At 61.1% G+C, this 20000-nt stretch overlaps 10 non-coding genes across 10 annotated transcripts; 6 read left to right on the top strand and 4 right to left on the bottom strand.

Annotated features, from left to right (window-relative positions):
- Positions 1-2698: 2698 nt before the first annotated feature.
- Positions 2699-2769, bottom strand: TRNAG-GCC (transfer RNA glycine (anticodon GCC)). Its single transcript has one exon. It is a non-coding gene; the product is annotated as a tRNA-Gly (tRNA).
- Positions 2770-4456: 1687 nt separating this feature from the next.
- Positions 4457-4539, bottom strand: TRNAL-CAG (transfer RNA leucine (anticodon CAG)). Its single transcript has one exon. It is a non-coding gene; the product is annotated as a tRNA-Leu (tRNA).
- Positions 4540-5117: 578 nt separating this feature from the next.
- Positions 5118-5189, top strand: TRNAD-GUC (transfer RNA aspartic acid (anticodon GUC)). Its single transcript has one exon. It is a non-coding gene; the product is annotated as a tRNA-Asp (tRNA).
- An 853-nt stretch (positions 5190-6042) lies between these two features.
- Positions 6043-6114, top strand: TRNAG-UCC (transfer RNA glycine (anticodon UCC)). The gene has a single exon. It is a non-coding gene; the product is annotated as a tRNA-Gly (tRNA).
- A 278-nt stretch (positions 6115-6392) lies between these two features.
- On the top strand, positions 6393-6464 carry TRNAE-CUC (transfer RNA glutamic acid (anticodon CUC)). The gene has a single exon. It is a non-coding gene; the product is annotated as a tRNA-Glu (tRNA).
- A 4135-nt stretch (positions 6465-10599) lies between these two features.
- TRNAG-GCC (transfer RNA glycine (anticodon GCC)) lies at positions 10600-10670 on the bottom strand. Its single transcript has one exon. It is a non-coding gene; the product is annotated as a tRNA-Gly (tRNA).
- A 1674-nt stretch (positions 10671-12344) lies between these two features.
- On the bottom strand, positions 12345-12427 carry TRNAL-CAG (transfer RNA leucine (anticodon CAG)). The gene has a single exon. It is a non-coding gene; the product is annotated as a tRNA-Leu (tRNA).
- Positions 12428-13006: 579 nt separating this feature from the next.
- Positions 13007-13078, top strand: TRNAD-GUC (transfer RNA aspartic acid (anticodon GUC)). Its single transcript has one exon. It is a non-coding gene; the product is annotated as a tRNA-Asp (tRNA).
- Positions 13079-13931: 853 nt separating this feature from the next.
- Positions 13932-14003, top strand: TRNAG-UCC (transfer RNA glycine (anticodon UCC)). The gene has a single exon. It is a non-coding gene; the product is annotated as a tRNA-Gly (tRNA).
- Positions 14004-14281: 278 nt separating this feature from the next.
- TRNAE-CUC (transfer RNA glutamic acid (anticodon CUC)) lies at positions 14282-14353 on the top strand. Its single transcript has one exon. It is a non-coding gene; the product is annotated as a tRNA-Glu (tRNA).
- The last annotated feature ends 5647 nt before the right edge of the window (positions 14354-20000 follow it).

The raw sequence follows: 20000 nt of genomic DNA, 5'->3' as shown, positions 1-20000 counted from the left end.
GAGGTGGTATATATGTACTATGGGATATTACTCAGCCATTAATAAAAAAGAATGAAATATTGCCATTTGCCGCAACAAGAATGCTCCCAGAGAATATTACACTTAGTGAAGTAGGTCCGACAGAGAAGCACAAAGATATGTGGAATCTAAAAAGTACTACCAATGAATCTATGTGCAAAACAGAAACAGACTCACAGACCTAGAAGACACAGTGATGGTTACCCGAGGTAAAAAGGAGGGGTGGAGGGATAAATTAGGAGCTCGATGAACAGATACACAGTACTTCATATAAAGGAGATAAGCAACAAGGATTTCCAGAATAACGCAGGGAGTGATAGTCAATATCCTGCAATAACCTGTAGTGGAAATCAATCTGAAACAATATTAGACATGGAAAACAGTATCCCCCTTGCTGTACACCTGAAACTAACTCAATATTGTTAATCAACTCTTCTTCTTAAACCACGAGTACTAGTACTTATAAGTAAGTAAGTAAGTAAATAAATAAAAACAACGACCAAAATAAACAGGAGAAACATGAGCCATCAGATGATCCAGCAATCCCCGTCGTGGGTACACATCCGCCAAAGAGAAAAACTGTTGTTTGAAGAGATCCACGCACCCCCGTGTTTGCAGCAGCACTGTGTGCCGCAGCCAAGACATAGAAAAAACCCATGTGCCCATCAACAGTTGGCTGACAGGAAAAGATGCGGTATATATGTACTGTGGAATATTACTCAGCCATTTCAGAAAACGAAATATTGCCATTTGCCACAATAAGGATGGTCCTAGAGAACATTACACTTAGCGAAGTAAGTCTGACAGAGAAGCACAAACATACGTGGAATCTAAAACATAATAGAAAAGAAGGTATGTGCAAAAGAGAAACAGACTCACAGACATAGGAAACACACTGATGGTTCCCCGAGGAGAACGGGAGGGGTGGAGGCATAAATTAGGAGCTGCGATGAACAGATACACCGTACTTCATATAAAAGACATAAGCAACAAGGATTTCCAGAATAACACCGGGAATGATATTCAATATCCTGTAGTAAACTGTAATGGAAAGCAATCTGAAACAATATTAGACATGGAAGACAGTATCCGCTTTGCTGTGCACCTGAAACTAACTCAATATCGTTAATCAACTTTTCTTCCAAAATTACAGCTACTAGTTCTTATAAGTAAATGAATAAGTAAATATTAAATGCATAAATAAAAACAACACACTAAATAAATAGGTGGAATACGAGCTCCCATATGATCCAGCCCTCCCCATCGTGGGTACACATCGGCAAAGGAGAGAAACTGTCATTTGCAGAGATCCATGCACCCCCACGTTCACAGCAGCACTACGGGCCACAGCCAAGACATGGACAAAACCCAAGTGCCCATCAACCGGTGGCTGGCACAGGAAGACGTGGTACGTATGTACTGTGGAATATTACTCAGCCATACAAAAGAGTGAGATATTGCCATTTGCACCGATAAGGATGGACCTAGAGTATACTCCACTTAGCGACGTAAGTCAGGCAGAGAAGCACAAAGATATGTGGAATCTAAACCGTACTACAAACGGATGTATGTGCCAAAGAGCAACGGACTCACAGACATGGAAAACACACTGTTCGTTACCCAAGGGGAAAGTGTAGGGCAGGGAAGAATCCGGAGCTGCGATTAACAGAGGGGAAATACTATACATAAAGCACAGAAGCAACAAGGATTTGCCGTACAGCACAGGGAACTGTATTCATATGTCGTGATAACGTATAATGGAAAATAACCTGGAAAAGGACATATAACTGAATCACTTGGCTGTACACCTGAAAGTAACCCAGTATTGTAAATCAACCGTACTGCTACGAAAAGGAGACGAAGACGAAGGGGGAAAAAAGGAGGGCAACGGGACAGAGGCAAGGGCAGGATCCTTGACAACGTAGGATTTGGAAAGGATCGGGGGAAAAGTGGGGAGATAGGGGGTGGGATGGGGGTGTCTGTGGGAGTAGGGTGGAGGCTGAGGTGGTGGTGCCGGTGGTGCTGTCCCGAGGGCTGACGCTGTTGGTGGGAGCAGAGGTTCAGGGGAGGGGGTGGTGTTTGTCGTGCTGATGGTGGTGGTGGCAGTAGTGGTGGAGGAGCGGGCCGGTGTTGGAAACGTATTTCTGTCGAGGGTCAGAACATGAATCTAGAGTGCAGTCTGCGATGATAGTGTGGACTTCTTTTTGAACTCCTCGTGCAAGTGGACGCTTTGGGGACTCTCCAGGAAAATGGGATGTATCACTCCCAGAGGTGGCAACTTCCTTGCTCCTGGTTGTGCAAACATAGTATAACTTTCGCAGTGCGGGCAGAGTGAGGCAGAGAGCTTGGAAACGTGGCGAAAGGTGAAGAGGTTGGGCTGTGCGGGTGCCAGTGTGGGGTGTTCCTTACAGCGAGAAGCGTGACACAAGCGGGGTCGGGGTAAGGACGAGAGCAAGGACAAGGAAGGGGTCTGGGCGTAAGAGTGGCTGAGCCCGCAAGGTGTCAGGTCCTGGAGGCGTGGCTCCCGGGTGTGTGTGGGGTGGGGGCGTCTGCGTGGGAAGGACAGGGGCCGGAAGGTGCGGTGGTGAGCGAGCTGTTGCAGGACCGGTGCCTTGAGTGTGGCAGCGGGGAAGCCCAGCTCCGCTGTGGGGCTGCGGGAACCAAAAGGGGACGCTGCGGCTGCATGGGCCGGGAATCGAACCCGGGCCTCCCGCGTGGCAGGCGAGAATTCTACCACTGAACCACCCATGCACCGATGGCCGCCGGCGCCCGGCGCTGCCCCAGCGGCGCTCGCCGCCAACCGCCGGACCCTGGTCACTGCTCGCCCCGTGGGCATGTGCTCCATTTGAGCAGGAGGCCGACGGGCCACCTGAATGAGAGGCTCCGGGCACGCTGGCGACCCCAGGGCGCGAGGCGGTCGGAAGCACCGAGGGACGAGGGACGGAGGGACGCAGGCGTGCTCGGCCCGTCCCGCGCTTTCTCTGCCGTCCACGGCCGCCGCGAGACTGTCGGTGTCGCCAGAGGAAGCCAGGAGCCGAAGCGGCCTGGCCCGCGCCCGAATCCCAGTCAGGGCAGGCGAGGCGTGGCCGCTGCGGCTGAGCGCCGACGTTCCTCTCAGCAGCCGCCCGGCCCCGACGCACAGCCCCTCTGGCGGCTGGCTTTCTTGCTGGTGCGGGGCGTGCGAGGGCGGGCGGGGGCAGGGATCGGAGCTCGGGGCTGTGCAGGGACCGCGAGCGTGGGAGATGGACACCGGGCACCGCCGCCGCCGCCGCCGCCGCCGCCGCCGCCGCCGCCGTCGCCGAGCGGCGCTCAGGCCACAAGACCAAAGGTGTCTGAGCCTCGCTTCTGCGCTCTGGCCCACCCCTCTCCCGCGGGGTCCCGCTCTGCTGCGTTGGTTGTGAGGAGAAGCACTTGGGCAGACTGGCTGCTGGCTCGCGGACAGCCCGGTGAGGGAGGGAGCGCGCCAGGGTGTGGTTGGGTCCGGCCGGAGCAGCGGCTTCCCCGAGGGACTTGCGCTGTGGCGCCGAGGTGGGTGGCCCGGGCTGGGGGCCGGACGTCTGTGGTGGGTGACAGGGCATCCAGGGCTTCCGCTCACTACTCACTGGAGCACCGTTCCCGGGAGCGACTCCTGCGCCAGGCCCCGTGCAGGGAGGGCCCCCTGTTGGCTGGCCAGCAGGAGGCTGGGCTGCACGCGGCCCGGCAGGCAGGCAGGCAGGCAGGCAGGCAGGCAGGCAGGTAGGCAGGTGTGGTCCGGCCAAGGTCCCAAGGCGAAAAAGCACCGAGCGCACGCACCACAGGCCGGCAAGACGGTGTGGCTGTGGAGGGAATGGAATGGGCAGGCGGGCCGTTGGGGCTGGTGGGAAGGACAGGATGTTGGAAAGAGGGAGAGCTGCTGGTGGCGGAAGTGGAAGAAAGGCTGTGAGAGCGAGTCCGCTGTTCACCGGGCCGAAGTCGGAGGGCGGGCCAGGCGTGGACGGGCTTTCCACACGCGGCCGTTCTGCGTGTGGCGGTGGGGGCGGGGTGGAGCGTGGGAGTGGGAGTGGGAGGGAGGGACGAAGGCAGGCAGGCAGGCAGGCAGGCAGGCAGGCAGGCAGGCAGGCAGGAAAACCAGCAGCAGCAGCAGCAGCCGCAAGCAGGTGAGGAAAGATGGGCTGCGAAGGACTGAAGGTTTTTCTGGTGGGGGTGCAGGTAGGAGGGGGCTTAGGAGCTGGCCCCTGGGGAGGGCGTTTGTCCGGAAAGCCAGTCGCCGGAGGGTTCCTAGTGCGCCGTTTCTGCCAGGCCCGCGGCCGTGGCTGAGAAGGTCCCGCGTCTGAGAGGCGTGGATGTCCGGGCCGGAGTTTGGAGAGGCCGCAAGAGTGCAGGGCGCGAACGGACTGGAAGGCAGTAAAGCGCTGCCATAGGGCCGGGTGCGTTTGTCGGGCGGGCCAAAAGGCTGGCTTGTCAGGAGTGGGATTCGAACCCACGCCTCCAGGGGAGACTGCGACCTGAACGCAGCGCCTTAGACCGCTCGGCCATCCTGACGGCGGGCCTGGGCGTGCGCGTGGCCGCTGGGCTGGCTGGGACCCGACGCGACGCGAACCCCGGTGCCCTTGGCGGGGCGCGGTGCTCCGCGCCAGGCGCGCGGCCGTCTGGGTGAGCGACAGAACGGGCGCGCGGCGGCCGACGGGGAGCACGGCCAGACGACGCGCCTGGCTGCGCCGCGGTGGCGCCCTCGCCCACCCCTGGCCCCGGACGCAGCCGGGCCGCGTCGGGCCAGCCCCTGCCGCCGACCCCCACCCGCGCGTCTCCTCGCCGGCCATGGCCCGGCGCGCGCCCACCCCCTCCTCGCAGCCTTGCTTTCCGTCTCGGGCCCCCTCCACCCGGCGCGATCCCCGCGTCGGAGGCAGTAGGCAGCGCGCACTCGGAGTTTTCAGGGCCACGCGGGTCCGGGTCCCTGTCGGGGTCGGGGGCTGCTGCTTTGGAGGACGCGGTTGGTGTGGCGTTGGGTCGGGTCGGGTCGGGCACGAGCCGGGCGCCCGTGGTGGGCAGGGGGCCGGAGGGCAGGGGGAGGCGTCGGCAGGCAGCCCGAGAGCGGCCGGGCGCGGGGGCGATGGCCGCCGTCCTCGTTAGTATAGTGGTGAGTATCCCCGCCTGTCACGCGGGAGACCGGGGTTCGATTCCCCGACGGGGAGGCAACACGCCCTCTTTTGGTGGCTGGCGCCGCTCTCTGTCCTGCCGCCTGGCTCCCAAGGGCCCTTCTTCTCCTCCCTCCGCCCTCCGCCCTCCAGCGAGGCGCAGGGCGCCAGCGCGTGCCCAGCCTGCCCACCCTCGCCCCCCTCCAGCCACCCAGCCCTTCCTCCTCGCCGGGCGCTCAGTCGCCAGGGCCGAGCGACGGCCTCCTCTGGACCCCACAAGCGCCCGATGACATTGCGGCCCGCCCCAAGTGGCTGTCTCAGGGGGCTCCTTGCGTCGCGACGCACAGCTGCGCAGCTATGCACAGCGGCATAGGTGCACAGCTGCCGGGACGGGTGGGAGGCGGATGAGTGCCGTCCCCCTGTCGGTGCGGGGAGTGGCCTGGCCCAGCGCCCGGTGGAGAAGGGCTTTGGCGAGCCGGGGGCTGGAAGACGCGTGCCCCGGGGGCGGGGGCGGGCCGCGGCGTGGAGCGGAGGGCCCTGGAGCAGCAAGGCAGCGAGAGCGCCCCCCTGAGGCGGTCGGGCCGGTGGCCGAGGGCAGCTTCGTAGGGCTGGCGCGGGTGGGGCGCCGGGGAGCCTTGGTGGCGCCTGTGACGTCACAGAGCTGCCGGCCGGCGGGGCGTCGGGGCAGGGCTGCTCCAAGCGGCGGCGGCGGCGGCGGCGGCGGCTGAGGAGGAGGAGGAGGAGGAGGACGAGGAGGAGGACGAGGAAGAGAAAGGGGAGTAGGAGGAGGAAGAGAAGGAGGAGGAGGAGGAGGAGGAGGAGGAGGAGGAGAAGGAGGAGAAGGCGGCGGCGACGAGAGTGCGCTCGGGCGAGCCCGGTGCCGGCGTCTCGGGGCGGCCCGGGCTGTGCAGCGTTGGTGGTATAGTGGTGAGCATAGCTGCCTTCCAAGCAGTTGACCCGGGTTCGATTCCCGGCCAACGCAGCGGGCTGACCTTTTACCGAGCTCCACGGGCGGCCGGCCGGCCGGGGGCCTGTGAGGGAGAGCTGGGAGCAGGGAGCTAGCTGGCCCCAGCGGCTTTTCTTGTGTGTGCGAGAAGCAGGCGCGCAGTGTTCTGAGGGCGCTGCAAGCAGGAAGGACGGTAGGACACGTGGATTGCCAGGGGCGGCGCGTGGCTGGACTTGGAAAGGCCGGGTCTTGGCGCCAAGGTGGCGCCGAGCGGGTGCTATGGGTCCAGCAGGAGCAGTGGTAGAGCCTGACGCTCCCTGGTGGTCTAGTGGTTAGGATTCGGCGCTCTCACCGCCGCGGCCCGGGTTCGATTCCCGGTCAGGGAAGCCTTTCTTCTGCCTCTCTACCTCCCACCGTCCACATCCCACTTTTAGGCCACGCTTGCTCCGCGGCCTCGGCGCCCCGACAAGAGCCGCCCAGTGCCCTGCACCTCCAGCCCAAGCCCTGCCAGGCAACCTCCACCCTCCCTCCCCGGCCAAACCTTTTGGCCGCACTGGCGCGCGCCCACTCGAGGCCTTCGACGTCCCGTGTCTTCCTTTTCGGACGCTTGCCTCAGCCCCAAACACGAGTGGCCGGGGCCGCGCCTCTCGCCGCCGTGGCCGTGGCCACGAGCAAACGCCCCCGCCTGTGTCTGGACTCTCCATCAGCACTGCTTTTCCCCCACGGCGACAGCGGCGGCAGCGCCGACGGCGACGGCGGTGTCACACGCGGTGCCTTCTAACAAAGCCGGATCCCCTGTGGAAAGGAGCACCGGTGGGCAGACGGGTGCTTCGCACCACCGCAGCAGGTTTCCTGAACGCCCTTGCCGGTGCCGTGGGGGTGGCTGACAGTGTGGGATGAAGGTGTTTGTGGCCGCGGTCGGTGGCCACCCCACGCGGGTTAGGGAACGGAGCAGAAGGACCCCATGGAGAGAGGGCGGCGGTGGGCCGCGTGCTGGGAGGTGCGAGGAAGGGCCTGGGGTGTCTGGGTGGAGCGCGGGCAGGAGCGGGAGGTGTTGGGCTGGCGGGGACCTGGCCCGGGAGAGCGGCTGGCCACTCAGGCAGGGGCTCAGCAGAAGCTTGGGGGTGGTGGCAGCACCTGGCCCGGCACGTGTGTACGGGTGGGTCAGATCAGGGGCCGGGGTGGGCCTGGAGTAGGAGTGCGTCTGAGGAGCACTGGCGGAAGTGAGACTTCCGGGCAGGACATGTGACAGTCGGGCCTGGGATACAAGGGGAAGGTGGCGGGGAGAGGGGTCCGAGCCGGCAGGCTGGGGGGAAGGGCGGGGTGTGTGAGTGGGCTGTGGGGCGAGGAAGACGGTGGGAGAGGACCCCTTCGCGGTGGGGTGGCGGGTGAGCGCGCCAGACTGGTGTGCTGTGCGGCAAGGTGGTCAGGCTAACCAGTGGGTTGGGACTGGGGGCGGTGGGTAGGAGGCAGGCAAGAGAAGAGCAGAAACGGAGCGCGCCTCAGGGGCTAGGCGGGGTCCGAATGGGGTGGGGGCATTCTACTGCCCCAGAGACATATACATCACCTCTCATCGGGAGAAACCATCCGGTCTCAGGTGTGTGTGGCGGCGGGGGTGGGGGGAGGAGGGGTTGAGGTTGAAAGAGGCCAAAGGAGAGGTCCCCTATGATCCAGCAATCCCACTCCTGGGTACGTACCCGGCAATGACGAAACAAGAGTGCAAAAAGGCACAAGCACCTCCACGTTCACAGCGGCACTATTTGCAGTAGCCAAGACACGGGAAAAAACCCAAGTGCCCGTCAACGGGTGGCTAGTACAAGAAGAGGTGGTATATATGTACTATGGGATATTACTCAGCCATTAATAAAAAAGAATGAAATATTGCCATTTGCCGCAACAAGAATGCTCCCAGAGAATATTACACTTAGTGAAGTAGGTCCGACAGAGAAGCACAAAGATATGTGGAATCTAAAAAGTACTACCAATGAATCTATGTGCAAAACAGAAACAGACTCACAGACCTAGAAGACACAGTGATGGTTACCCGAGGTAAAAAGGAGGGGTGGAGGGATAAATTAGGAGCTCGATGAACAGATACACAGTACTTCATATAAAGGAGATAAGCAACAAGGATTTCCAGAATAACGCAGGGAGTGATAGTCAATATCCTGCAATAACCTGTAGTGGAAATCAATCTGAAACAATATTAGACATGGAAAACAGTATCCCCCTTGCTGTACACCTGAAACTAACTCAATATTGTTAATCAACTCTTCTTCTTAAACCACGAGTACTAGTACTTATAAGTAAGTAAGTAAGTAAATAAATAAAAACAACGACCAAAATAAACAGGAGAAACATGAGCCATCAGATGATCCAGCAATCCCCGTCGTGGGTACACATCCGCCAAAGAGAAAAACTGTTGTTTGAAGAGATCCACGCACCCCCGTGTTTGCAGCAGCACTGTGTGCCGCAGCCAAGACATAGAAAAAACCCATGTGCCCATCAACAGTTGGCTGACAGGAAAAGATGCGGTATATATGTACTGTGGAATATTACTCAGCCATTTCAGAAAACGAAATATTGCCATTTGCCACAATAAGGATGGTCCTAGAGAACATTACACTTAGCGAAGTAAGTCTGACAGAGAAGCACAAACATACGTGGAATCTAAAACATAATAGAAAAGAAGGTATGTGCAAAAGAGAAACAGACTCACAGACATAGGAAACACACTGATGGTTCCCCGAGGAGAACGGGAGGGGTGGAGGCATAAATTAGGAGCTGCGATGAACAGATACACCGTACTTCATATAAAAGACATAAGCAACAAGGATTTCCAGAATAACACCGGGAATGATATTCAATATCCTGTAGTAAACTGTAATGGAAAGCAATCTGAAACAATATTAGACATGGAAGACAGTATCCGCTTTGCTGTGCACCTGAAACTAACTCAATATCGTTAATCAACTTTTCTTCCAAAATTACAGCTACTAGTTCTTATAAGTAAATGAATAAGTAAATATTAAATGCATAAATAAAAACAACACACTAAATAAATAGGTGGAATACGAGCTCCCATATGATCCAGCCCTCCCCATCGTGGGTACACATCGGCAAAGGAGAGAAACTGTCATTTGCAGAGATCCATGCACCCCCACGTTCACAGCAGCACTACGGGCCACAGCCAAGACATGGACAAAACCCAAGTGCCCATCAACCGATGGCTGGCACAGGAAGACGTGGTACGTATGTACTGTGGAATATTACTCAGCCATACAAAAGAGTGAGATATTGCCATTTGCACCGATAAGGATGGACCTAGAGTATACTCCACTTAGCGACGTAAGTCAGGCAGAGAAGCACAAAGATATGTGGAATCTAAACCGTACTACAAACGGATGTATGTGCCAAAGAGAAACGGACTCACAGACATGGAAAACACACTGTTCGTTACCCAAGGGGAAAGTGTAGGGCAGGGAAGAATCCGGAGCTGCGATTAACAGAGGGGAAATACTATACATAAAGCACAGAAGCAACAAGGATTTGCCGTACAGCACAGGGAACTGTATTCATATGTCGTGATAACGTATAATGGAAAATAACCTGGAAAAGGACATATAACTGAATCACTTGGCTGTACACCTGAAAGTAACCCAGTATTGTAAATCAACCGTACTGCTACGAAAAGGAGACGAAGACGAAGGGGGAAAAAAGGAGGGCAACGGGACAGAGGCAAGGGCAGGATCCTTGACAACGTAGGATTTGGAAAGGATCGGGGGAAAAGTGGGGAGATAGGGGGTGGGATGGGGGTGTCTGTGGGAGTAGGGTGGAGGCTGAGGTGGTGGTGCCGGTGGTGCTGTCCCGAGGGCTGACGCTGTTGGTGGGAGCAGAGGTTCAGGGGAGGGGGTGGTGTTTGTCGTGCTGATGGTGGTGGTGGCAGTAGTGGTGGAGGAGCGGGCCGGTGTTGGAAACGTATTTCTGTCGAGGGTCAGAACATGAATCTAGAGTGCAGTCTGCGATGATAGTGTGGACTTCTTTTTGAACTCCTCGTGCAAGTGGACGCTTTGGGGACTCTCCAGGAAAATGGGATGTATCACTCCCAGAGGTGGCAACTTCCTTGCTCCTGGTTGTGCAAACATAGTATAACTTTCGCAGTGCGGGCAGAGTGAGGCAGAGAGCTTGGAAACGTGGCGAAAGGTGAAGAGGTTGGGCTGTGCGGGTGCCAGTGTGGGGTGTTCCTTACAGCGAGAAGCGTGACACAAGCGGGGTCGGGGTAAGGACGAGAGCAAGGACAAGGAAGGGGTCTGGGCGTAAGAGTGGCTGAGCCCGCAAGGTGTCAGGTCCTGGAGGCGTGGCTCCCGGGTGTGTGTGGGGTGGGGGCGTCTGCGTGGGAAGGACAGGGGGCCGGAAGGTGCGGTGGTGAGCGAGCTGTTGCAGGACCGGTGCCTTGAGTGTGGCAGCGGGGAAGCCCAGCTCCGCTGTGGGGCTGCGGGAACCAAAAGGGGACGCTGCGGCTGCATGGGCCGGGAATCGAACCCGGGCCTCCCGCGTGGCAGGCGAGAATTCTACCACTGAACCACCCATGCACCGATGGCCGCCGGCGCCCGGCGCTGCCCCAGCGGCGCTCGCCGCCAACCGCCGGACCCTGGTCACTGCTCGCCCCGTGGGCATGTGCTCCATTTGAGCAGGAGGCCGACGGGCCACCTGAATGAGAGGCTCCGGGCACGCTGGCGACCCCAGGGCGCGAGGCGGTCGGAAGCACCGAGGGGACGAGGGACGGAGGGACGCAGGCGTGCTCGGCCCGTCCCGCGCTTTCTCTGCCGTCCACGGCCGCCGCGAGACTGTCGGTGTCGCCAGAGGAAGCCAGGAGCCGAAGCGGCCTGGCCCGCGCCCGAATCCCAGTCAGGGCAGGCGAGGCGTGGCCGCTGCGGCTGAGCGCCGACGTTCCTCTCAGCAGCCGCCCGGCCCCGACGCACAGCCCCTCTGGCGGCTGGCTTTCTTGCTGGTGCGGGGCGTGCGAGGGCGGGCGGGGGCAGGGATCGGAGCTCGGGGCTGTGCAGGGACCGCGAGCGTGGGAGATGGACACCGGGCACCGCCGCCGCCGCCGCCGCCGCCGCCGCCGCCGTCGCCGAGCGGCGCTCAGGCCACAAGACCAAAGGTGTCTGAGCCTCGCTTCTGCGCTCTGGCCCACCCCTCTCCCGCGGGGTCCCGCTCTGCTGCGTTGGTTGTGAGGAGAAGCACTTGGGCAGACTGGCTGCTGGCTCGCGGACAGCCCGGTGAGGGAGGGAGCGCGCCAGGGTGTGGTTGGGTCCGGCCGGAGCAGCGGCTTCCCCGAGGGACTTGCGCTGTGGCGCCGAGGTGGGTGGCCCGGGCTGGGGGCCGGACGTCTGTGGTGGGTGACAGGGCATCCAGGGCTTCCGCTCACTACTCACTGGAGCACCGTTCCCGGGAGCGACTCCTGCGCCAGGCCCCGTGCAGGGAGGGCCCCCTGTTGGCTGGCCAGCAGGAGGCTGGGCTGCACGCGGCCCGGCAGGCAGGCAGGCAGGCAGGCAGGCAGGCAGGCAGGTAGGCAGGTGTGGTCCGGCCAAGGTCCCAAGGCGAAAAAGCACCGAGGGCACGCACCACAGGCCGGCAAGACGGTGTGGCTGTGGAGGGAATGGAATGGGCAGGCGGGCCGTTGGGGCTGGTGGGAAGGACAGGATGTTGGAAAGAGGGAGAGCTGCTGGTGGCGGAAGTGGAAGAAAGGCTGTGAGAGCGAGTCCGCTGTTCACCGGGCCGAAGTCGGAGGGCGGGCCAGGCGTGGACGGGCTTTCCACACGCGGCCGTTCTGCGTGTGGCGGTGGGGGCGGGGTGGAGCGTGGGAGTGGGAGTGGGAGGGAGGGACGAAGGCAGGCAGGCAGGCAGGCAGGCAGGCAGGCAGGCAGGAAAACCAGCAGCAGCAGCAGCAGCCGCAAGCAGGTGAGGAAAGATGGGCTGCGAAGGACTGAAGGTTTTTCTGGTGGGGGTGCAGGTAGGAGGGGGCTTAGGAGCTGGCCCCTGGGGAGGGCGTTTGTCCGGAAAGCCAGTCGCCGGAGGGTTCCTAGTGCGCCGTTTCTGCCAGGCCCGCGGCCGTGGCTGAGAAGGTCCCGCGTCTGAGAGGCGTGGATGTCCGGGCCGGAGTTTGGAGAGGCCGCAAGAGTGCAGGGCGCGAACGGACTGGAAGGCAGTAAAGCGCTGCCATAGGGCCGGGTGCGTTTGTCGGGCGGGCCAAAAGGCTGGCTTGTCAGGAGTGGGATTCGAACCCACGCCTCCAGGGGAGACTGCGACCTGAACGCAGCGCCTTAGACCGCTCGGCCATCCTGACGGCGGGCCTGGGCGTGCGCGTGGCCGCTGGGCTGGCTGGGACCCGACGCGACGCGAACCCCGGTGCCCTTGGCGGGGCGCGGTGCTCCGCGCCAGGCGCGCGGCCGTCTGGGTGAGCGACAGAACGGGCGCGCGGCGGCCGACGGGGAGCACGGCCAGACGACGCGCCTGGCTGCGCCGCGGTGGCGCCCTCGCCCACCCCTGGCCCCGGACGCAGCCGGGCCGCGTCGGGCCAGCCCCTGCCGCCGACCCCCACCCGCGCGTCTCCTCGCCGGCCATGGCCCGGCGCGCGCCCACCCCCTCCTCGCAAGCCTTGCTTTCCGTCTCGGGCCCCCTCCACCCGGCGCGATCCCCGCGTCGGAGGCAGTAGGCAGCGCGCACTCGGAGTTTTCAGGGCCACGCGGGTCCGGGTCCCTGTCGGGGTCGGGGGCTGCTGCTTTGGAGGACGCGGTTGGTGTGGCGTTGGGTCGGGTCGGGTCGGGCACGAGCCGGGCGCCCGTGGTGGGCAGGGGGCCGGAGGGCAGGGGGAGGCGTCGGCAGGCAGCCCGAGAGCGGCCGGGCGCGGGGGCGGTGGCCGCCGTCCTCGTTAGTATAGTGGTGAGTATCCCCGCCTGTCACGCGGGAGACCGGGGTTCGATTCCCCGACGGGGAGGCAACACGCCCTCTTTTGGTGGCTGGCGCCGCTCTCTGTCCTGCCGCCTGGCTCCCAAGGGCCCTTCTTCTCCTCCCTCCGCCCTCCGCCCTCCAGCGAGGCGCAGGGCGCCAGCGCGTGCCCAGCCTGCCCACCCTCGCCCCCCTCCAGCCACCCAGCCCTTCCTCCTCGCCGGGCGCTCAGTCGCCAGGGCCGAGCGACGGCCTCCTCTGGACCCCACAAGCGCCCGATGACATTGCGGCCCGCCCCAAGTGGCTGTCTCAGGGGGCTCCTTGCGTCGCGACGCACAGCTGCGCAGCTATGCACAGCGGCATAGGTGCACAGCTGCCGGGACGGGTGGGAGGCGGATGAGTGCCGTCCCCCTGTCGGTGCGGGGAGTGGCCTGGCCCAGCGCCCGGTGGAGAAGGGCTTTGGCGAGCCGGGGGCTGGAAGACGCGTGCCCCGGGGGCGGGGGCGGGCCGCGGCGTGGAGCGGAGGGCCCTGGAGCAGCAAGGCAGCGAGAGCGCCCCCCTGAGGCGGTCGGGCCGGTGGCCGAGGGCAGCTTCGTAGGGCTGGCGCGGGTGGGGCGCCGGGGAGCCTTGGTGGCGCCTGTGACGTCACAGAGCTGCCGGCCGGCGGGGCGTCGGGGCAGGGCTGCTCCAAGCGGCGGCGGCGGCGGCGGCGGCGGCTGAGGAGGAGGAGGAGGAGGAGGACGAGGAGGAGGACGAGGAAGAGAAAGGGGAGTAGGAGGAGGAAGAGAAGGAGGAGGAGGAGGAGGAGGAGGAGGAGGAGGAGAAGGAGGAGAAGGCGGCGGCGACGAGAGTGCGCTCGGGCGAGCCCGGTGCCGGCGTCTCGGGGCGGCCCGGGCTGTGCAGCGTTGGTGGTATAGTGGTGAGCATAGCTGCCTTCCAAGCAGTTGACCCGGGTTCGATTCCCGGCCAACGCAGCGGGCTGACCTTTTACCGAGCTCCACGGGCGGCCGGCCGGCCGGGGGCCTGTGAGGGAGAGCTGGGAGCAGGGAGCTAGCTGGCCCCAGCGGCTTTTCTTGTGTGTGCGAGAAGCAGGCGCGCAGTGTTCTGAGGGCGCTGCAAGCAGGAAGGACGGTAGGACACGTGGATTGCCAGGGGCGGCGCGTGGCTGGACTTGGAAAGGCCGGGTCTTGGCGCCAAGGTGGCGCCGAGCGGGTGCTATGGGTCCAGCAGGAGCAGTGGTAGAGCCTGACGCTCCCTGGTGGTCTAGTGGTTAGGATTCGGCGCTCTCACCGCCGCGGCCCGGGTTCGATTCCCGGTCAGGGAAGCCTTTCTTCTGCCTCTCTACCTCCCACCGTCCACATCCCACTTTTAGGCCACGCTTGCTCCGCGGCCTCGGCGCCCCGACAAGAGCCGCCCGGTGCCCTGCACCTCCAGCCCAAGCCCTGCCAGGCAACCTCCACCCTCCCTCCCCGGCCAAACCTTTTGGCCGCACTGGCGCGCGCCCACTCGAGGCCTTCGACGTCCCGTGTCTTCCTTTTCGGACGCTTGCCTCAGCCCCAAACACGAGTGGCCGGGGCCGCGCCTCTCGCCGCCGTGGCCGTGGCCACGAGCAAACGCCCCCGCCTGTGTCTGGACTCTCCATCAGCACTGCTTTTCCCCCACGGCGACAGCGGCGGCAGCGCCGACGGCGACGGCGGTGTCACACGCGGTGCCTTCTAACAAAGCCGGATCCCCTGTGGAAAGGAGCACCGGTGGGCAGACGGGTGCTTCGCACCACCGCAGCAGGTTTCCTGAACGCCCTTGCCGGTGCCGTGGGGGTGGCTGACAGTGTGGGATGAAGGTGTTTGTGGCCGCGGTCGGTGGCCACCCCACGCGGGTTAGGGAACGGAGCAGAAGGACCCCATGGAGAGAGGGCGGCGGTGGGCCGCGTGCTGGGAGGTGCGAGGAAGGGCCTGGGGTGTCTGGGTGGAGCGCGGGCAGGAGCGGGAGGTGTTGGGCTGGCTGGGACCTGGCCCGGGAGAGCGGCTGGCCACTCAGGCAGGGGCTCAGCAGAAGCTTGGGGGTGGTGGCAGCACCTGGCCCGGCACGTGTGTACGGGTGGGTCAGATCAGGGGCCGGGGTGGGCCTGGAGTAGGAGTGCGTCTGAGGAGCACTGGCGGAAGTGAGACTTCCGGGCAGGACATGTGACAGTCGGGCCTGGGATACAAGGGGAAGGTGGCGGGGAGAGGGGTCCGAGCCGGCAGGCTGGGGGGAAGGGCGGGGTGTGTGAGTGGGCTGTGGGGCGAGGAAGACGGTGGGAGAGGGACCCCTTCGCGGTGGGGTGGCGGGTGAGCGCGCCAGACTGGTGTGCTGTGCGGCAAGGTGGTCAGGCTAACCAGTGGGTTGGGACTGGGGGCGGTGGGTAGGAGGCAGGCAAGAGAAGAGCAGAAACGGAGCGCGCCTCAGGGGCTAGGCGGGGTCCGAATGGGGTGGGGGCATTCTACTGCCCCAGAGACATATACATCACCTCTCATCGGGAGAAACCATCCGGTCTCAGGTGTGTGTGGCGGCGGGGGTGGGGGGAGGAGGGGGTTGAGGTTGAAAGAGGCCAAAGGAGAGGTCCCCTATGATCCAGCAATCCCACTCCTGGGTACGTACCCGGCAATGACGAAACAAGAGTGCAAAAAGGCACAAGCACCTCCACGTTCACAGCGGCACTATTTGCAGTAGCCAAGACACGGGAAAAAACCCAAGTGCCCGTCAACGGGTGGCTAGTACAAGAAGAGGTGGTATATATGTACTATGGGATATTACTCAGCCATTAATAAAAAAGAATGAAATATTGCCATTTGCCGCAACAAGAATGCTCCCAGAGAATATTACACTTAGTGAAGTAGGTCCGACAGAGAAGCACAAAGATATGTGGAATCTAAAAAGTACTACCCAATGAATCTATGTGCAAAACAGAAACAGACTCACAGACCTAGAAGACACAGTGATGGTTACCCGAGGTAAAAAGGAGGGGTGGAGGGATAAATTAGGAGCTCGATGAACAGATACACAGTACTTCATATAAAGGAGATAAGCAACAAGGATTTCCAGAATAACGCAGGGAGTGATAGTCAATATCCTGCAATAACCTGTAGTGGAAATCAATCTGAAACAATATTAGACATGGAAAACAGTATCCCCCTTGCTGTACACCTGAAACTAACTCAATATTGTTAATCAACTCTTCTTCTTAAACCACGAGTACTAGTACTTATAAGTAAGTAAGTAAGTAAATAAATAAAAACAACGACCAAAATAAACAGGAGAAACATGAGCCATCAGATGATCCAGCAATCCCCGTCGTGGGTACACATCCGCCAAAGAGAAAAACTGTTGTTTGAAGAGATCCACGCACCCCCGTGTTTGCAGCAGCACTGTGTGCCGCAGCCAAGACATAGAAAAAACCCATGTGCCCATCAACAGTTGGCTGACAGGAAAAGATGCGGTATATATGTACTGTGGAATATTACTCAGCCATTTCAGAAAACGAAATATTGCCATTTGCCACAATAAGGATGGTCCTAGAGAACATTACACTTAGCGAAGTAAGTCTGACAGAGAAGCACAAACATACGTGGAATCTAAAACATAATAGAAAAGAAGGTATGTGCAAAAGAGAAACAGACTCACAGACATAGGAAACACACTGATGGTTCCCCGAGGAGAACGGGAGGGGTGGAGGCATAAATTAGGAGCTGCGATGAACAGATACACCGTACTTCATATAAAAGACATAAGCAACAAGGATTTCCAGAATAACACCGGGAATGATATTCAATATCCTGTAGTAAACTGTAATGGGGAGAAGCAATCTGAAACAATATTAGACATGGAAGACAGTATCCGCTTTGCTGTGCACCTGAAACTAACTCAATATCGTTAATCAACTTTTCTTCCAAAATTACAGCTACTAGTTCTTATAAGTAAATGAATAAGTAAATATTAAATGCATAAATAAAAACAACACACTAAATAAATAGGTGGAATACGAGCTCCCATATGATCCAGCCCTCCCCATCGTGGGTACACATCGGCAAAGGAGAGAAACTGTCATTTGCAGAGATCCATGCACCCCCACGTTCACAGCAGCACTACGGGCCACAGCCAAGACATGGACAAAACCCAAGTGCCCATCAACCGGTGGCTGGCACAGGAAGACGTGGTACGTATGTACTGTGGAATATTACTCAGCCATACAAAAGAGTGAGATATTGCCATTTGCACCGATAAGGATGGACCTAGAGTATACTCCACTTAGCGACGTAAGTCAGGCAGAGAAGCACAAAGATATGTGGAATCTAAACCGTACTACAAACGGATGTATGTGCCAAAGAGCAACGGACTCACAGACATGGAAAACACACTGTTCGTTACCCAAGGGGAAAGTGTAGGGCAGGGAAGAATCCGGAGCTGCGATTAACAGAGGGGAAATACTATACATAAAGCACAGAAGCAACAAGGATTTGCCGTACAGCACAGGGAACTGTATTCATATGTCGTGATAACGTATAATGGAAAATAACCTGGAAAAGGACATATAACTGAATCACTTGGCTGTACACCTGAAAGTAACCCAGTATTGTAAATCAACCGTACTGCTACGAAAAGGAGACGAAGACGAAGGGGGAAAAAAGGAGGGCAACGGGACAGAGGCAAGGGCAGGATCCTTGACAACGTAGGATTTGGAAAGGATCGGGGGAAAAGTGGGGAGATAGGGGGTGGGATGGGGGTGTCTGTGGGAGTAGGGTGGAGGCTGAGGTGGTGGTGCCGGTGGTGCTGTCCCGAGGGCTGACGCTGTTGGTGGGAGCAGAGGTTCAGGGGAGGGGGTGGTGTTTGTCGTGCTGATGGTGGTGGTGGCAGTAGTGGTGGAGGAGCGGGCCGGTGTTGGAAACGTATTTCTGTCGAGGGTCAGAACATGAATCTAGAGTGCAGTCTGCGATGATAGTGTGGACTTCTTTTTGAACTCCTCGTGCAAGTGGACGCTTTGGGGACTCTCCAGGAAAATGGGATGTATCACTCCCAGAGGTGGCAACTTCCTTGCTCCTGGTTGTGCAAACATAGTATAACTTTCGCAGTGCGGGCAGAGTGAGGCAGAGAGCTTGGAAACGTGGCGAAAGGTGAAGAGGTTGGGCTGTGCGGGTGCCAGTGTGGGGTGTTCCTTACAGCGAGAAGCGTGACACAAGCGGGGTCGGGGTAAGGACGAGAGCAAGGACAAGGAAGGGGTCTGGGCGTAAGAGTGGCTGAGCCCGCAAGGTGTCAGGTCCTGGAGGCGTGGCTCCCGGGTGTGTGTGGGGTGGGGGCGTCTGCGTGGGAAGGACAGGGGCCGGAAGGTGCGGTGGTGAGCGAGCTGTTGCAGGACCGGTGCCTTGAGTGTGGCAGCGGGGAAGCCCAGCTCCGCTGTGGGGCTGCGGGAACCAAAAGGGGACGCTGCGGCTGCATGGGCCGGGAATCGAACCCGGGCCTCCCGCGTGGCAGGCGAGAATTCTACCACTGAACCACCCATGCACCGATGGCCGCCGGCGCCCGGCGCTGCCCCAGCGGCGCTCGCCGCCAACCGCCGGACCCTGGTCACTGCTCGCCCCCGTGGGCATGTGCTCCATTTGAGCAGGAGGCCGACGGGCCACCTGAATGAGAGGCTCCGGGCACGCTGGCGACCCCAGGGCGCGAGGCGGTCGGAAGCACCGAGGGACGAGGGGACGGAGGGACGCAGGCGTGCTCGGCCCGTCCCGCGCTTTCTCTGCCGTCCACGGCCGCCGCGAGACTGTCGGTGTCGCCAGAGGAAGCCAGGAGCCGAAGCGGCCTGGCCCGCGCCCGAATCCCAGTCAGGGCAGGCGAGGCGTGGCCGCTGCGGCTGAGCGCCGACGTTCCTCTCAGCAGCCGCCCGGCCCCGACGCACAGCCCCTCTGGCGGCTGGCTTTCTTGCTGGTGCGGGGCGTGCGAGGGCGGGCGGGGGCAGGGATCGGAGCTCGGGGCTGTGCAGGGACCGCGAGCGTGGGAGATGGACACCGGGCACCGCCGCCGCCGCCGCCGCCGCCGCCGCCGCCGTCGCCGAGCGGCGCTCAGGCCACAAGACCAAAGGTGTCTGAGCCTCGCTTCTGCGCTCTGGCCCACCCCTCTCCCGCGGGGTCCCGCTCTGCTGCGTTGGTTGTGAGGAGAAGCACTTGGGCAGACTGGCTGCTGGCTCGCGGACAGCCCGGTGAGGGAGGGAGCGCGCCAGGGTGTGGTTGGGTCCGGCCGGAGCAGCGGCTTCCCCGAGGGACTTGCGCTGTGGCGCCGAGGTGGGTGGCCCGGGCTGGGGGCCGGACGTCTGTGGTGGGTGACAGGGCATCCAGGGCTTCCGCTCACTACTCACTGGAGCACCGTTCCCGGGAGCGACTCCTGCGCCAGGCCCCGTGCAGGGAGGGCCCCCTGTTGGCTGGCCAGCAGGAGGCTGGGCTGCACGCGGCCCGGCAGGCAGGCAGGCAGGCAGGCAGGCAGGCAGGCAGGTAGGCAGGTGTGGTCCGGCCAAGGTCCCAAGGCGAAAAAGCACCGAGGGCACGCACCACAGGCCGGCAAGACGGTGTGGCTGTGGAGGGAATGGAATGGGCAGGCGGGCCGTTGGGGCTGGTGGGAAGGACAGGATGTTGGAAAGAGGGAGAGCTGCTGGTGGCGGAAGTGGAAGAAAGGCTGTGAGAGCGAGTCCGCTGTTCACCGGGCCGAAGTCGGAGGGCGGGCCAGGCGTGGACGGGCTTTCCACACGCGGCCGTTCTGCGTGTGGCGGTGGGGGCGGGGTGGAGCGTGGGAGTGGGAGTGGGAGGGAGGGACGAAGGCAGGCAGGCAGGCAGGCAGGCAGGCAGGCAGGCAGGCAGGAAAACCAGCAGCAGCAGCAGCAGCCGCAAGCAGGTGAGGAAAGATGGGCTGCGAAGGACTGAAGGTTTTTCTGGTGGGGGTGCAGGTAGGAG

This window comes from Eubalaena glacialis, unplaced genomic scaffold (genome assembly GCF_028564815.1).
Source record: "Eubalaena glacialis isolate mEubGla1 unplaced genomic scaffold, mEubGla1.1.hap2.+ XY scaffold_870, whole genome shotgun sequence".
In the NCBI taxonomy this organism is placed as follows: Eukaryota; Metazoa; Chordata; class Mammalia; order Artiodactyla; family Balaenidae; genus Eubalaena; species Eubalaena glacialis.
Note: the sequence above shows the minus strand (reverse complement) of the source record. Positions and strands in the feature narration are given on the sequence as shown.